The sequence below is a fragment of the Hyaena hyaena genome, unplaced genomic scaffold (assembly GCF_003009895.1).
Source record: "Hyaena hyaena isolate Hyena2069 unplaced genomic scaffold, ASM300989v1 scaffold_216, whole genome shotgun sequence".
Classification (NCBI taxonomy): Eukaryota; Metazoa; Chordata; class Mammalia; order Carnivora; family Hyaenidae; genus Hyaena; species Hyaena hyaena.
Window position 1 is genome coordinate 1166373 of NW_024080848.1, and position 14844 is coordinate 1181216.

At 41.1% G+C, this 14844-nt stretch overlaps 1 protein-coding gene and 1 pseudogene across 1 annotated transcript in view; one reads left to right on the top strand and one right to left on the bottom strand.

Moving 5' to 3' along the window:
- The window catches only part of CMC1 (C-X9-C motif containing 1), a 107050-nt gene that overhangs the window by 91781 nt on the left and 425 nt on the right, over nt 1-14844 (bottom strand). The gene's annotated exons all lie outside the window — the stretch shown is intronic.
- LOC120238760 lies at nt 6475-6627 on the top strand (annotated as a pseudogene).

Sequence of the window (14844 nt, forward strand, 5' to 3'; positions counted from 1 at the left end):
TTATTTATTCTTTGGTCAGTTGCAGTTTTAATAAATTTATATTTCTCAAGGAAACTATCCATTTCACCTAAATATTCAAAATAATGATACGAAGATACTCACATGATTTTTTTCCTCTTTACCATACCTATAGTTGTTTCCCAATTTTCATTGCTTACGCCAGAGCTCAACAAACTATTTCTAGTTAAGGATCAGACTGTGAATACTTTAGGCTTTGCAGGCTACAGACTCTCTCTATCATGTATATTCCTTTGAAAATGTTACTAACCACCCATAGCTTACAAGTCTTACCAGATTTTGCCCAGGCCATGGTTTGCTGAAATTTGGCCTAACTCTTTATGCCTTCTCCTTCTCCTTGGCTTTGCCAGGGCTACTGTTAAAGAGGAGAAAAAGAGCAGTGAGCTCATAAAAGACACTGTAAGTATGGATGGAGAGAAAAGGACAGCTTCGAGGGAGGCCCTAACAAGATGTATGGGGCTTGTAGGGACTAAAGAAAAGAGGATTCAGAGAAGGTTCCCAGTTTTCTGGCTCCTGGTGAAATAGCTGGGACCACTCACTGACACAGGGAACACAAAAGAAACACCAGCGGGGGAGAGGAATTCAGCTGTGGACTTGGTGAATTTCAGATGCCTGTGAGCCCTCCTGTGGAGTGGAAAGCTGATCTCTCCTTGAAGGGAACCTATAAAACGGGAGGCTTTTTTTCTCCTGATCCGCAGCATACAGCCTAAGAGGCAACAGTGATTAACACGATTAATTACTGAACAGAGTAGAAGAAATACTGTGATATACTGACCTATTTTATAAAATCAATTTCAAAATGTTACCTCTTCCATTCACTTATGTAGTGTTAACGTATAGAAATTACTAATGACGTGTCCTAATGAATCTACCTTTTGCTCTATAAATTTTGCAGTGGTCTTAGATAACAAAAGCACTACTTTTTTAATCACTTCCTTAAATACACATAGCTGTGTAATATTAAGCCATTTTTCCATAAGAAATAATAGAAATTTACCTGCATAATGAATTCTAGGTTATAATTCCTATTTAAACACATTTTTTAAAGTGGTTTGCAAAACCTCCTGGGGGGAAAAAAACAAAAAACAAAAAACAATTCTAGAATCACATGAAAACTGACTTAGATTTTCCAAACTCCTGGTGTTAAATCAGACTTATAACAGACTTAAAAATCTATAAATTCTGGTAAAGATTTTCCCACTTGATAGCATATCAACCACTGGATATAATTAATTATGGTTTTATACATATTACAAAGCCATCTTCAACACCACAAACATTATAAATATGGTACTTTTTATTCATAAAATTACAGAGTGATTCTCTCAAAGTCAGTGTGATGCATATATGTTATACATCTGTATAAGAGCCTGGAAAGAAAAATCAAATTTTGAGAGTTTGCTACTCCCTGGTCACATAAATTTATACTGAGATAAAGAATCAAGATAACACCACCAGGGAAAATTTCCAAAGCTCTAACTTCTCAACATTCTATCATCACCTGAAAGTCAATTTTCACCTTTTTCACCGGCTGAATTTGTTAGCTCAGATTTTGCTTTGGGGCTCACGTGTCCTTGCTGCATGGCAGTAGATTATAACTCTACTGACAACAGTGCTTGCTCTGAATCCACAAAGATAACAGTGAAGCAAATGAGAATAGTACAGAATCTCTGATTGGAAAGAAGTGACACCTGAAGGGCAAGATATGCCTTTCAATAGTGAAAATGTTCTAATTTAACTAATTTGATTCTTGTTTGGATAATGGCACTTTTTTTTTTTTAACTTTCCAGTTATATTTATTTGCTCCTGAAGACATTTCCATGCTACTGTTTATTCTGGAGGAAAAACAAGAAAAATGCTTGCAGTAAATATGCAACAGTGTTCTCATTAGCAACAGTTTTCTATCTTTAGATTCCTCTTCTTTACTAGCTACCAAGAGCCTCAAAACCAAGTGTCCCGGGGGGGGGGGGGGGGGTGTCAGACAGTCTCATGAACCACACAGAAAGACCAGAGTTCTCAACTGCTACATTTCCAGCAAGTGCTTCACACCTGGGGGGGGGGGGGGGGAAGGTGTAGGGAGACTCCAGTCGTCAAAAGCACAAAAACAGGGATGCTCTCCATCAGATTTCCATAGTCTTGCCAGCTTGTTCCTACCTTCTTGCTATAATAAAATGAGGAAAGGGGGGCAAGGGGACAGAGGTACTCGGGGAAAATTATGAGAGCCAAGATCAGTGTTCCTTTCACATTCTCTCCTTCAAGCCAAACACCAATGGACAAAACAAAACCAGAAAAGGAAATCAGTAATGGGACAGATTTCCCTCCCCAGCCTGCCTCAGGCCATGAAACCTCCAGAGGGGATGAATGCCCAGGCAGTCTACTTAACAGCCCTCTCAGGTGAAGTGCTTTGGTTCCATTTTGCAGATGAAGAGGTGGAGGCTCCCAGAGGTCAGATAACCCAAGGCTGATAAAGCGGCAAAGCCCAGATCATGGAACCCAGGTCTCCAATCCTCTTCCATGATGCACCACACACATTTAAGGGGATTTCGACAAACAAGATTATGAAAGTTTCTGAAGTTAAGTTACGTGTGAAAACAACTCTTACACGGTAAAAGCGTTTCAGGAGCTTCAGAAGCACAAGCAAAATTTTAAAAACTCCCTGTTTAGATTTTCTGATCAAAAAGTAAAACGGAATTCTGATCCTCTGATGCCTACCATGAAGAAAATTATTTAAAAGAGAAACACACACACACACACACACACACACGAGGAGCCATTTGTCAGTTGGCTGAAAAAAAAAATACCTTCCAAGAAGATAAATGTCATATATTAAGCTCAATCGATAACAATCTAATTTTTTAGAAGCTCAAACTTTATTAAAACATGGAAAGCACATCACTGAGGGAGATGTGCCTATTTCTGCGTGGCTTCTGGGTCAAACACCACAGATAGCTCACACCAGTAGGCTTCATTTGAACTACTTTGTCCTATCAGCTTTCACTGCTAATAACCACCTCGTTCACACTAGATGTGCCCATTTCCCAAAAGCAGCTATTTCTTGGACCTCAGATTCTGCAGATTGCTAGGTGTGAAAACTTCCTTCCACCCACATTACTTTAACCTGTGACGAGGCCAAAAGGGGACAACAAATTAAAAGTACGCCAAAGCAGGAAATCAACGTAGGCAAGAAGACACGCCGATTTTAGCAATGTGCTGCCATCTCCAAAGTGGCCGTAATTTCGTAAATGAAAAGGTTTCATGTTTACTTTACTCGGTAAAACTCCAAGGCTATCTTCTCCTGATTTTCCAACAGAAAATCAGTAGGGTTATGAGAGACAGAAGCAGGTATTTGAGGAAGGAAGGTCAGGATGCCTGTGCTTTCTCAGCAGCTCACAGCTAACTGATTTTTCTGACATACATCTAGAACATGGTAGACTACTGTCAAATCGATGACAATGCCTCAGCACTTCTGGCCACTCTACTCCACCAGTCCTCTTTCATCTTACAGTACTTCCTAACATGGCTACAAAAACAAGACAAAACCACATAACATGTGCCCCTTGGTAATGGAGTGGGAATTATGTTTACATCGAGATCCCTTATTTCAAAGATTCAAATTTTGCTCACGCCACTCACATACTTCTTGGCACGGCCTTCAGAGCCAGGGTGCATTAACAGAAAAACAGTTCCACAATACACCTTTCGGGGCAGTGGCATTTCCCAGGAGGCCTGCCTCTGGCTAACAACCCTGGCTGAAATACCAGGTCCCCTGCTAAACAAAACACTTCCCCTAAATAAGGATATTGAGATGAATGGACTGCAGAGGCTGAAGGCAAATCCTAAAGGAGTCTCAAAGATATTTTGAAAAATGGCAATAATACCAGAAAAAGTATGAACACTTCCAAGGAAAGATCTGCTCCTATCCTTCTTGGGGTGATCCCACAAGGTTCTACCCTTCAAAAGATGCCATTGTTTATGCCATGTTCTAAGTGCTAACTGTCATACCCACATCGACTCTGCCCATCTTTTCCAGTAGCTATTGGCAATTTCCAAGACTCACGAGCATCACAATTTCAACTTAAAAGTTCAACAATTTAAATCCTCATTCTGCCATCCTGGTGATTATGTTATCCTCCTTGCCTCTAAAAAAAAAAAAAAAAAAAAAGCAGCTTACATGTATAGGTACCCAGAAGAGGCACAATAAATATTTGCAGAAGGAAGAAGTGGTAGAAGGAATTGTTTTACAAACATCACCACAGGCAGAAGGTACTTCTGAGCAGAGGCTCAGAAAGCTCAAAGCCATCTCGCAACATTACCCAGCTGTCAAGTCAAACTCAATCTTCTGCCTTTTCCATCTTCTACCCCTTACTTTCTTACCAAGGCTGACTGATTTAAAATCGAACTCAACACTTGTTCCACCCCAAAGTTCTCTCTGACCTCGGCACCTGAAAGTGCTTTCTCCTTCCTTAAGCCCAAGATTTTGTGTTCACCAATGCTTGGCTCGAATCACGTCTGGACTTAACATATCACATCACACCATCTATGCAACCTTCTTCACCCAACAGATCGGCAGTCACCATGGACTGAATTCTGTCCCACTTCCCCCACCCCAACGTGTTGAAGCTCTAAACCCTAATGTGACTGTATTTCAAGAGGCAATTAAGTCTTAAAGGAAATCATCTGGGCAGGGCCGTAATCTGACAGGTGGCCTTGTAGGAAGAAGAGCCAGCAAGCAAATCGGCTAGCACCTTGAGCTCGGACTTCCCAGCCTCCAGAACTGTGTTAAAATAAATTTCTGTTGTTTAAGCCACTCAGTCTGGGGTACGTATGCTGTTATGGTAGGCCAAACAAATAAAGACAGATTTGGGTACCAGAAGTTCTCAATGCTGGCTGCATAGAACAAACCACCTGAGAGTGCTTTAAAAATTCTGATGCCTGGGGACCACCCAGACCAGTTAAATCAGAAACGCTGGGGTAAACCCAGGCAATGGTATTTTTAAAAGCCCCTCAAATAATTCCACTATGTAGACAGAGCAAGAAATGCTGCATGAAACTTAAATTTAATGAGGCTCGAGACCATGTCTAACTCAGCTCTATAAATCCCTCTAACTGGGTAAATATGCAGTCAGACTGTTTAATGACGCGATTATGAGAGTTTCAATATCTGATAATTATATTCATTCTGTTAACAAATATTTCTTAGGCACCCACTCGGCATCAGTCACCATGCTAGGGACTGCATACACAGCGACAATAAAACAGGCTAGGTTCCTTATTCTGCAGCGTAAACACGTGGAACACCGCAGTTCTGGCATACTTCATTAACATATATATCCTTTGATCTGTAAAAAAAAAAAACTCCCAGTAACAGTTCTCAGCAGAAACACAATGCAGGATATCAAATACCATGTTCTTAAATTGTTTCTTCCCTCAATCTCTTAAAAATATTAAAACAAAAAACAGAGGAACATGGGGAAGGGAAGGAAAAGGAAAATAAGATAAATACAGGGAGGCAAACCATAAGAGACTCTCAACTACAGAGAACTGAGGCTGCCGGAAGGCAGGTGGGTGGGAGGCGAGCTAGATGGGTGATGGGCATTAAGGACTGCACCTGTGGTGAGCACTGGTCGTGGTATGTACTCCTGAAACCAATACTATTCTATGTGTGGTATTGGATTTAAATAAAATATTGGAAATATAAATAAAAAAAACTGCCAAAATACAGTCAGGGCCAGTGGGGGGAGAGGGTTAATCTGGGAATCAATGTTCTTATTTGGACACAGTTTTGTTTGACCCACTTATATCAAGTAGAAGGTAATAATACTCGCATTTTTTGACATCAACTTAGAGAATTCTACAAATATGCCATGAACACCCTTAGACAAAATAAGGATACTGATCCAGTCAATGGAACATAAACTTGGCAGTTATTTTTTTCCTGTGGTGAATTTTCTGTGCTGAGTCAAGAGGCCCTGGAGACCGACTGCAAGTATTTTCGAATCATACAACTTTGAGGCTTAAAGCCGCATTAGCAGTTATCTGATGAACCTGACTCCTTACCCCTCATCCTCAAACCTGAGATTATGCCATTCAGAATAGGACCCGAGGTCAATGACAAAATTTAAAACAAGAAGACATCCTTACTAATTTCCAAAATCCAGTGGGTGCTGTTTCCAGAACAGAGCAGGGCTTCTCTCAGGATCCGGGACCCGTGGCCAATTTCCTGCTCTCTGTGTGTAATTAACTAGCTTCTCTTTTTGAATCGTCTACTCTCCAGTAACCTTAAAGAGGTGAAATCATATGAAAAATATTTGCTGTTTACTACACAGTTAAATCTGTTCATTCTCTACACATTTGTCTTCATCTCCCAAATTATTTGATACATAAAGACAAATCATATCTGTAGTTTTCACTTTATTTCTCAAGGGAAAAACTCTTGATCTAGAATGGAAAACTCTTATCGCTTCTTGGCCTTTTGGCTAAGATCAAGTGTAGAATGGAAAACTCTATACACAGATTATTTGATAGTTTGGTAGTTTTTAGAAATTCCAAATATTTTTAAAATTGTTTTTTTGAAAGATTGGGGGGTGGTAACAATGAGGGAAAGCCTCCTACGTATGTAAATGATTCTATGGTAGGTATGGGGGCACCTGTGTGGCTCAGGTGGTTAAGCTGCCAGCTCTGGATTTTGGCTCAGGTCATGACCTCAGAGTTCCTGAGTTCCAGCGCCACATCAAGTTCCACACTGACTGTGCACAGCCTGCTTGGGATTCTCCTTCCCTGCCCCCGCACCCCCCCACACACACACCTTCCCTGCTCCTGTGCACTCACAAGCTCTCTCTTCCTCTCAAAGTAAGTAAAACTTAAATTTTTTTTAAATAAAGTGAGGTATGAAAAATGAACAAGAACTAAACAGATTTGGGGATGTAGGAGAGGGAAAAGTCTAAAAAGAAGGAACAGCATGTCAAATATTAGGTTTAGCTTAGGCCAATGTCATTACCACGACCCCATGTCGCTTCACACCTGGACACAGAATGCACACTTGTGTCTATTTACCTATTGTGCAAGTACCCCTTCCCACCTGACCTATCACTCTCTGAACTCTCACTACCTGAACCAAGGTTTTCCTCGTGGCTTCAGAGAAATGATTTTTAGGCTGGGGCTGGAACCCACCCTCCCACCACCCCACCCCCGAGAGTGCTAAGAGGCTTCACACCTGCCACCTTCTCTGGACTCCCCCGGGGCACGGCAGCACCCTGCAGCTTTCCTCCCTGCGGGCCCCGCTTCCCAGTCTCCCACCATGGCCAGGACTGCCAGATGGCATGAAAGCCCAGCACCTTGCCTCAGAGTGGGACAGGCCCTGGTCACCAGAACTGATGAGGTTACGACAGGCCTTCCCTGGAACCACATCCTTGCTCAGCTTCCTCCCCTTCCCTGTCCCGTTCCCTGCATCCCTTCCAGGTTTTTTCTAACAGTACTCCATTAACAAGTTACTTGCATGTAAAATATCCAATTTTATACCCAGACCTTGTTCTCTGACGTCACGACCAGATAAAGGAACTAGGGTCTGTCAGAGAAATGACTAATCCTATGGGTGGGCCACAATAGGTACCAGATGAGCCAGAAATACCTTGTGTGAGAAAGAGAGAAAATGCTCAAACACAGGATGGGAACATAGCACAAGGACCCAGAAGCTAATGTAAAGCAGCTCTCTCACTGGCCAAATCTGGGAACATGTGAGCACCGAGTTAACTACATACAGTAACAAATTATAAACGCCTGGAAAAATAGGAACTCACGAGTCCACACCTGTAATAAATCTATAAATAAACAGGAAACAAAGTGGTCTCTTGCTTACAGCAAAATGTCCACAACCAACCGATGATGTGGAGAAAATGCTGGAGGCAGAAAATCATCATTCCACAATCATCATAGGAAAGACTGAAACAGGCAAAAAATCATCAATGGATACTATATCAAAAGGGAAATTTCGATGAGGAATGGATACCTGCATCGTCTTAAATTAGGCTGTACTCCCCACAAATTACTTATTAATTACGACAGAAGGAAAAGAAAGCAAAGAAATGGGACAAGCCCCTGATCGGGTGATCAAACGTAGTATAATCTGTGAGGGACCGAAAGACATGTGCTATGAGATGTGCTATAAGAAAGACACGCCACCACTTCTACAGTATTCTGCTGAGAACACATAACCCGGATCTAATGAAAAGTCAGGTAAACAGAAAGTGAAAGAAAGTTCTACCTGCCCAAAAATTTGCAGCACTTTCCCATTGTTCTCAGGCTAAAATTCAAACTCCTTGAACTGGTTTACAAAACATGTCATGACTCATGATTTACAACTCCTATCACAAGTATACTTTGAGTTTAGAAATACATAAAATTTACAAGTTAGGGGAGCCTGGGTGGCTCAGTCGGTTGAGCATCCGACTCTTGGTTTCAGCTCAGGTCATAATTTTGCGGTTTCCTGAGTTTGAGCCCTGGTCAGGCTCTGCACGGGCAGCACTGAGCCTGCTTGCAGATTCTCTCTCTCCCTCTCTCTCTGCCCCTCCCCCACCCACACTGTCTCAGTCTCTCTCCAAATAAATAAACTTAAAAAAAAAGTATATAAAATTTGTAAGTTAAACAGATTTTTAGCTCTGAAATATCAATGTAATTTATGTCTAGGAGGATAGTGTAGAGACACAGAAGCAATAACCAAGTCTAAATTTTTCTAATCAACTACATGACCTTTTACATTATTAATCACACTGTGCTCAGAAAAGCCTCATCCAATCTGTTTGGGTGTTTAGATTAAAAAGTAAGAATTTCCTAAAGCTAATCTACCTACCTACCCGTAGGAACCACTAAAAACCCCTACAATCCAAATACTCCAAGAGCAGCCATGACAACATCCTTCTAAGATACACCTTCAAATTCTACTCATGGAACATCATGAAGTTCCCGACCCCACTCCCTGAGCACTGTCACTGTCCTATCTTCCACCCCTTATTAGATTTCTGGAAAACACCAATAAAGTGGCACACACATGATTAAGGAAACATCCCTCTGCTGCTATTGCCCCAGCATGCAAAAGTACAGAATGAATCCACACTAACAGACAAGAGAAGGGAAACTACCTACCTCCTGAAAGAGGGAACCATACAAGAAAAGAACAAAAAAAAGAAAGGAAGCCCTCGTGGTTATTAGAGAAAGTAATCAAAATTATTAGGCCCACGTTCCTCAAGCTCATGATCTGGGAATACAATCACATCAGAAAACTATCTGGAATCTGGAACAGCAAAGGAATAACTGGGTGTTCTTTCAGTACAGCCCTAGGCTTCACTTTCCATTACCAGGCCCTTTTAAATCTTGCTAGGGGAGGAGGTTAATGTCTAGAATTCTGTTGAATAAACATAGAAATAATTTCTAACCAGTGAAAAAGACAACCCCAAAGATTACAGTGTATGGCCTGTTGTAACTAACCAGTTCTTATCTAAGCAAATAATCTATGAAATTGTCTATGCATTCAGCTTCTCAAGTGCTTTTTGGACTGTTTTATTCATTTTACTACTTCCCTCACTAATTAATAAGTTGAAGACAATCTTCAACACATACTCATTTTGCATTTGCAGGATTAATAATTTCACCTTTTGGAAAACTGTGGGTTTTTTTTTTAATTTTTAACACTTATTTATTTTTGAGAGACCGAGAGAGACAGAGCGCAAGCAAGGGAGGGCAGAGAGAGGGAGACACAGAATCCGAAGCAGGCTCCAGAATGAGCTGTCAGCACAGAGCCCGACACGGGGCTCGAACTCACAAACTGCAAGATCATGACCTGAGCCGAAGTCAGATGCTTAACCGACTGAGCCACCCAGGTGCCCCTGGAAAACTGTCTTTTAACACGCACCACTTTTAACTTGTTCCTATAGGTGATCATGGTTATGCATTCAAAATACACACCCATTTTCATTTTCAATCGCCTAAATTTGACTGGATTTTTTTTTAATACTTGTAGAAAGGGTTATAAATTAACAAAGTTATAACTTTAAATATACGAACTAGGCTTAAGTCCTATTACACAAGAATGAGCTAGAGTGTGTATTTCTGAACCGTTATTACCAAGCCATCAAGGTACCATTCATGGCTAAAGGGGTAGGGATAATCTCCTCTGGAAATAGGAAGATCAGACTGATAAGAAAACAAAGCTAATGACTAAGTCAACAAGAGTGGAAGAGTTCAGAACTGTGATTTCTCCTCTACTCTGTATAATAGAACTGCCAATGGACTATTTTAAAATGTCAGAGGCCTAGCATATTAAATCTGAACATCTGGGAGGGCAAGCACACACTGGTATTTTTTTAAAGTGTAATCTCTTTCCTCAGCCACTTTTCTTGGGTGCTGTGGACTCCCTCCAGCTTTTTCTCTCTGCATTCAAGTAGTAAGAGAAAATAATGAACCTACGTATGGCCGATAGAATTAGAGAGTGCCTGTATTACCTCTACATTAACAATAAGGAAAATAATTTAAATAAAACTACATATAAGTATGTAGCCTGCATTTTACTGCTGGGTTGAGAGTTTCCTGAGAAAAACAGACCCTACGAAGTTAGTCACAGGCTGTTGCCAAATGAAGATCAAAGTTGTATGAAAAATTTTTAAAAATCTAACATAAGCCAGTGAAGGCAGCCTACAGAATGGGAGAAGATATTTGCAAATGACATATTTGATAAAGTGTTAGTACCGAAAATAAAGAACTGATATAACTCAACACCCAAAAAAACAAATATTCCTATTAAAAAATGGGAAGAATGAACATTTTTCCAAAGAAGACATCCAGATGGCCTACAGACACATAAAAAGATGCCCCACATCACTTATCATCAGGGAAATGCAAATCAAAACTACAATGAGATACCACCTCACACTATCAGAATGGCTAAAATCAAAAACACAAGAAACCACAAGTGCTGGTGAGGTTATGGATAATAAGGAACCCTCATGCACTGGTGGTGGGAACGCAAACTCGTGCGGCCAGGCCACTGTGGAAAACAGCATAGAGTTTCCTCAAAAAGTTAAAAACAGAACTACTCTATAATCCAGTAGTGGGTATTCAGCCAAAAAATTCAAAAACATTAATTTAAAGGGATACATGCAACCCTATATTTATAGTGCCATTATTTACAATAGCCAAATTATGGAAGCAGCCCAAGTGTCCATCAATAGATGAAAGGATAAAGATGATGTGGGGTGTACATATAAACATATATATGTACATATATAATATTCTGTGTGTGTATATGATGGGCGAATATTATTCAGCCATTAAAAAAAGAATGAAATCTTGCCCTTTGAAACATGGATGGAGCTAGAAAGTATAATGCTAAGCAAAATGTCTGTCAGAGAAAGGCAAATACCATATGTTTTCACTCCTATGTAGAATTTAAGAATAAAAAAACAAATGAATGAATAAAAAAAGAGGGACACCTGGGTGGCTCAGTCAGTTAAGTGTCCGACTTCAGCTCAGGTTATGATCTCACGGTTCATGGGTTCGAGCCCCACGTCAGGCTCTGTGCTGATAGCTCAGAACCTGGTGCCTGCTTCGGATTCTGTCTCCCCTCTCTCTGCCCCTCCCCTGATCACACTCTATCTCTCTGTCTCTCAAAAATAAATAAATGTTAAAAAAAATTTTTTTTAATAAAAAAGAGAGAGACAGAAACAGACTCTTAACTACAGAGAAACTGGTGGTTACCAGAGTGGAGGTGGGTGGGGCGGGTGGGTGAAATAGGTGAAGGGGATTAAGAGTACATCTGTCATGATGAGCACTGAGTAATGTATAGAATTGTTGAATCACTATATTGTACGCCTGAAACTAATTTAACATTACGTCAACTATCCTGTATTAAAATTTTTAAACTTAAAAAAAGATTTTTAAAAATCTAACAGAGACATGTGGGTGGCTCAGTCGGTTAAGCGTCCAACTTCCGGTCAGGTCATGATCTCATGGTTCAAGAGTTCCAGCCCCACGTAAGGCTTTATACTAACAGCTCAGAGCCTGGAGCCTGCTTCAGATTCTGTGTCTCTCTCTCTCTGCCTCTCCCTCACACACACACACACACACACACACACACACACTCTCTCTCTCTCTCTCTCTCAAAAATAAATATTTAAAAATTTAAAAACCTGACATAAATCAGTGGGAAAACAGACTTTGCTGTATTAACTTCATTTGACATACCTACTCATCTACTCAGAAACACATCTACTCAGTGTGGGCACATACCACTGTATAAAAAGCAAGAGAAATAGCAAAACGTGAATCTATGCTTCAACTCAGGAACCAAACACAAATGAACTTAAACAAAAAGCTGACTTCAATACCTTTTTATTCTGGAATTTAGAGAGACAAGAATATTACAAAACTTCCAACTTAGTGACTCCACTTTCTTGCTTCCCATTCTAATCTTTTCCAATCTTGCTTCCATCCCTGCTTTTATAAAGTTTCCAATGATCATACTGTTAGATGGGACCATCACCAGCCACCCAGTCGCTAAAGTAAAAAACCTACAAATTATCCCTAATGCCTCCCTCTCCCTCACCACCTTTAGTCAGTGCAACAGCAGGTCCTGTCAATTACTCCTCCCAAACATCTACTGAAGCTTTCTATTTCTTTCCAGCTTTTCTAATCCCACTCCAGGCCAAGCCACTAAGGTATGTGGCCTGGACCACTGCCACCATCTCTGAACCTGTCTCCCTGCTTCCACTCAGACTCCTGCACAGCGCATGCTACCCCTGCAGCAAGAGCAGTGAAGACATCATTTATATTGTGTCACTGCCCTCATTTTTTTTTAAATTCAAAGTAATCTCTATACCCAGCGTGGGGCTCAAACTCACAATCCCGAGTTCAAGAGTTGCATACTGCACTGACTGAGCTAAGCAGCTGCCCCTGTCACTGTGCTCTTTAAGAGCCTCCAAAGGCGCCTGGGTGGTTCAGTAGGTTGAGTGACCGATTCGTGATTGTGGCTCAGGACATGATCTCGTGGTTCGTGGGATGGAGCCCCAAACTGGGCTCTATGTTCACAGAGTGGAGCCTCCTTGGGCTTCTCTCTATCCCTCGGTCTGTCTGCCCCTCCCCCGTTCACACGCAGGCTCTTTCTTTCAAAATAAACATTAAATGAATGAACAAATGAATGAATGCAAGCCTCCAAAGGCCTTTAATAACATCAGGAAAAGTCCAAATGCTTTCTTATCAGAGCCCTCAAGGTCCCTTCAGCATCTAGCTGCCGCCTACTTTCCCAACATGCTTCCTTATGGACCTCCTCCACGCTCTGGCCCTCATCTCAAATATTTAAAGCATCTGCTACTTCTGACTGCCCAGCATACTCTTCCCGACCTCTTCACATAACTACCTCCTCTTGTCCTTCAGATTCCAATTCAAAGGACCCTTCCTGATGGGGCTCTTCACCGACTCTTTTCACCACCTACCACTTGACACTGCTTATGTTCTTCATGTTGATCACAATCTGGCAAAGTGTAGGCGGGGCCTCAGAGGTGGGCTGTCTTCTTTCTTCTAGAACCACTGTATGCTTGTGACATATAATGGGCACTCCCGTTTTTGTTTTAATCAATCAATACTCCAACGGAGGCATGGTTTATAGCATGCACCCGGAAATGAAATTACCAGGGCTCTAGTCCAGCGTTGGCGTTACCAGCAGTTAGCAGTGTGGACTTGGGCACACCAGAAGATTGAGTGGGTTAAGAGCAGACCGTAAGAAACAGCAAGGTTTTTTTTTATATATAAATTTCATGTATCTAAATTCAGAATATAGACCTGTGAAAGCATCTGACCTCTTTGAATCTGTTTCCTCATTTGTAGATTACTTTGAATGTCACTTTCAGCTCAAAACCACTAGAATTGTAATAGGCCTCAATCTGCTTTCCAACCTAATTTTCCTTACTTACCCCGCATTTACACTCTGCAACTCAGCGTCACACAGCGTACCTTACTGCCTAGACATTTGCTCATTCTGCCGTCTCCTCTCCAACTTCAACCACTGGAAATTATCCTGTAAAGCCTAGATCAATTATTAACTGCCTCATAAAGTCTGAGTCAATCACCTGGCCCAAAAGTGGTGTGCTGGCGAGGTGTTTCTAAAACTCTTTTATGCTTTAAATTAGAATAGTCCCTAATCTCTCTCCGCCTCAGTTTCCAAACCATAAAATGTCTACCATCCCACATACTATTGCTGGATAATTGAGGATACTTAGCTTGATAATAAAGCTTTCAATAAATGTTTTATCTGTTGCTACATATATTTTCCGTTCTCCTGGAGAGCCACCAAATGACTTTTCCATTTCTGAGTCTCAAACGTTTGAAGCCATTATTTCTCCCAATGCCTTATGAAGAGGTTTCCCTACTCATAAAATGAAGGGAGTGGACTAGACCAATCACCATTCTAACACCAAGTCCTCTATACTTACATGAAGAGCCTACAAAGATCCCGCACGTGAGCTTCTCTAACACAAACAGCTTAAAGCAAAGGCAAAGCAGGTAAGCTTCTGTAAGGACGGGAATTCAAGGGAAACCAACTACAACTGCACATGCAAGTGGGCTGGAAGCACTAACTGATCGAGACTTTGGGGATCCTCTCTAAAGAAACTGACCCTTGCCACAACAATGGGGCCTCTGGATTGTTGTTTTTAAGTTAGTGGACAGATACTTAAAGGAATCAGCACGAAAATGATGAAGAGACCAGTCGCGTTAAGAAGGAAATGTTTGTTAGCCACAAACGGACGGCAGCTTAGACAACAAACCCAAGGCCTTTCACCTAAC